Source organism: Hylobates moloch, unplaced genomic scaffold (genome assembly GCF_009828535.3).
Source record: "Hylobates moloch isolate HMO894 unplaced genomic scaffold, HMol_V3 SCAFFOLD_6879, whole genome shotgun sequence".
Lineage (NCBI taxonomy): Eukaryota > Metazoa > Chordata > Mammalia > Primates > Hylobatidae > Hylobates > Hylobates moloch.
In genome coordinates this window covers 1-3,671 of record NW_026659154.1, presented here as the reverse complement: position 1 = coordinate 3,671, position 3,671 = coordinate 1, and the positions used below count along the sequence as shown (strand labels likewise).

Genomic DNA, 3,671 nt, shown 5'->3' with positions numbered 1-3,671 from the left:
AGTTATGATCTATAACTGATGGTGGAAATCCACCAACAGTTACAGAATATAAAACTTCTTTAATGGCAAATATGGATACTTAGGGAGGTTACACAAAGCAGGAGTTAATACAGCATTATCCCCACAATGTGTATTTATCAAGGTAATTCATTAGCTAAGGTTGCAAATAACCCATAAATCTCAATGGCTTAACACAACAAAAGTTTGTCTCTTGTTCACACTGCAGTCTGATGTGAACTGTCCTTTAAGCAGCTAACCAGTAGCTAAACCATCTGGAAGTTGAGTTATCCAAGGTCACCATGGCAGGCAAAAAGAACTAAAGAACTCAATTAAAAACTAGGCCTGGCCGGGCCCAGTGGCTCACACCTGTAATCCCAGCACTTTGGGAGGCCGAGGCGGGCGGATCAGGAGATCGAGACTACGGTGAAACCCCGTCTCTACTAAAAATACAAAAAATTAGCCGGGCGTGGTGGTGGGCGCCTGTAGTCCCAGCTACTCGGAGAGGCTGAGGCAGGAGAATGGCGTGAACCCGGGAGGCAGAGCTTGCAGTGAGCCGAGATGGTGCCACTGCACTCCAGCCTGGGGGACAGAGCCAGACTCTGTCTCAAAAGAAAAAAAAAAAAAGAAAGTGGAAGAGCTAGTGTTTTTAGTGGCTTTATAGTTTATAAAATATTTCACATAGATCAGAGATTTTTTTTTCAGTGAGGATGTGTGTTTATCATGTGTTGGGGGTGGGTACAATGAGTTCTCTATTCAGGTAGGATTGGAAGCTGGCTCAGAGCTCATCCAGTCCAGTCTCCCACAGGTATAGAAGTGCCCTGATAAAATCTCAGAGCTGGCTGTCCAGTCAAGATTTGCATACCTCCAGAAATGGGGCTCTTACTACCCCTCACAGTAGCCCATTCTGCGGTCAGGCACCTCCAATGGTCGGCATTTTCCTTCCAGCAGCCTCTTTCTTGGGTTGCGGGGTGGGCAGATACTGTCACTCCAGCCTAACCCTCAGGACAAGAGAGGCAGCTGGGTTGGGAACAGAAGCAGAAAAAGCGATAAGTTAAATCCAAGAATGAACAGAGACATGGAAGGATGGGCAGGGACATTCCTGGGGTGCCAGCGGTCTCTAGCTTGATCTAGGAGGCACTGGGGAGGAGGTTGCTGATGGCAAGATTCTAGGCAGGAGGTGACTCAGAAGGCCGGGTTGTCAATGGCCCTCTGATCCCTGGTATATTTTTCAGGCCTGAAGCTGTAGGGAGGGGGTGGCTCTGTAGGAGTCAGCCCCGGGTAGGCTTCAGAATCACCTCACGGTTGGGGGGTGGGGAAGCAGAGAGGGATGCTGTGACGCTCTCTAGGGGTATGATGGAGGGCAGTTCCCGGGGCCCCCAGCAATCCATCAGGGCGTCTGAGTCCAGGTCTCTGCAGTTGGGACAGAAGCTCTTAGCCAGGTCACAGATGCACAAGAGGGGCAGGATGACCAGGAAGATGATGACGGAGATCCTCAAGGGGCCAGGGAAGAACTCTTTCTCCTGGCAGCAGCTGTCGCCACAGCATTTGAATCCTTTGGGGCAGGCGAAGGAGAGACCACATTTAGCTGCAACATTTTGGGGGCCAGCCAGCAGGCTGAGCAGCAAGGTGGGCGTGAGGCCGGGGACCCTAGATATTTTTTCTTTTTTTTTTTGAGATGGAGTCTCGCCCAGGCCGGAGTCCAGTGGCATGATCATGGCTCACTGCAACCTCCACACCTCCCCAGTTCAAGTCATTCTTCTGCCTCAACCTCCCGAGCGGTTGGGATTACCAGTGCACGCCACCATGCCTGGTTAATTTTTGTATTTTTAGTAAAGACAGGGTTTCACGATGTTGGCCAGGCTGGTCTCGAACTCCTGACCTCAAGTGAGCTGCCCGCCTTGGCCTCCCAAAGTGCTGGGAATACGGGCGTGAGCCACTGCACCTGGCCAGAGATTTTTCTTTCTTTTTTTTTTTTTTGGTAAAGTCTCAGCCTGGGTGACATAGGGAGACCCTATCTCCACAAAAAAAAAAAAAAAAAGCTGGGCATGGTGTCATGTGTCTGTGGTCTCAGCTACTCAGGACGCTGAGACAGGAGGGTCACCTGAGCCCGAGAGGTCAAGGCTGCAGTGAGCCGAGATTGTGCCACTGCACTGCAGCCTAGATGACAGAGCAAGACTCTGTCGCAAAAACAAAACAAAACAAAAGTCCGGTCGATTTCCTCAGTTTTTCTGAAGGAAGACATATAGGAAACAGCACGAGGAGATAGAAATTGACACAAGCACAGGTTTATTTTGTCCACTTCCAGGGCGCCTACCCATGCTGGGTTTGCCTCACTCGGATAAGAATAGCCATTCAAGAACAGCCAAGGTAAAACCAGCCACATTCTTTCATATTCCAAATTGCCAGTGCCTCCTCTAAAACTTAAGTTCTGCTTCTAAAATAGTGTATGCCAACATAGGGGAAGGAGTGGGAATGGGAGTAGATTTTCAGTCTCAAAATAACCCATAGTATGATTTGGGGATTTTAGAAAATCACACTATTCACAAGCAAAATAAGCATGGTCTTAATATTCCTTGCTGTATACTCTTAAATATCAAAAAGCAGAAAAATTATATATCTACAGTGATGCCTGGAAACAGTTGACACTTGTATAGTATCAGACCGCAGTGGTCTTAGTGCTCCCCTCACATGGAAGTGAGGAGAATGTAGTGCAGTGGAGGGTGAAGATTACACTTATGCCACATTGCTAATGCTGATTTGCTGCAGTGGAAGCACTGGAAGACTCCACAGTTGTTCACACAGTGAGGTTTCTGAAAAGGGAGTTTGCCACTTTATGAACCAGAGTTTCTTTACTTTTGAATACAAAAGAAACCATTGTTTCCTACAAATCTGATAAACTACCAAAAGTAATCATGCTGCATGATACATTTTGTTTACCAAATGGCCAACACTGAGGGATGGTGTTATGATCTATATCCTATAATCTAACATATGTTATGATCTATAACATGTGATCTAACATATGTTATGATCTATAACATATGATACAGTTATGATCTATAACTGATGGTGGAAATCCACCAACAGTTACAGAATATAAAACTTCTTTAATGGCAAATATGGATACTTAGGGAGGTTACACAAAGCAGGAGTTAATACAGCATTATCCCCACAATGTGTATTTATCAAGGTAATTCATTAGCTAAGGTTGCAAATAACCCATAAATCTCAATGGCTTAACACAACAAAAGTTTGTCTCTTGTTCACACTGCAGTCTGATGTGAACTGTCCTTTAAGCAGCTAACCAGTAGCTAAACCATCTGGAAGTTGAGTTATCCAAGGTCACCATGGCAGGCAAAAAGAACTAAAGAACTCAATTAAAAACTAGGCCTGGCCGGGCCCAGTGGCTCACACCTGTAATCCCAGCACTTTGGGAGGCCGAGGCGGGCGGATCAGGAGATCGAGACTACGGTGAAACCCCGTCTCTACTAAAAATACAAAAAATTAGCCGGGCGTGGTGGTGGGCGCCTGTAGTCCCAGCTACTCGGAGAGGCTGAGGCAGGAGAATGGCGTGAACCCGGGAGGCAGAGCTTGCAGTGAGCCGAGATGGTGCCACTGCACTCCAGCCTGGGGGACAGAGCCAGACTCTGTCTCAAAAGAAAAAAAAAAAA

General features: G+C 47.0%; 1 pseudogene; it reads right to left on the bottom strand.

Annotated features, from left to right (window-relative positions):
- Window positions 1-1,182: 1,182 nt before the first annotated feature.
- On the bottom strand, window positions 1,183-1,647 carry LOC116464958 (transmembrane protein 92-like; annotated as a pseudogene).
- Between the last annotated feature and the right edge of the window lie 2,024 nt (window positions 1,648-3,671).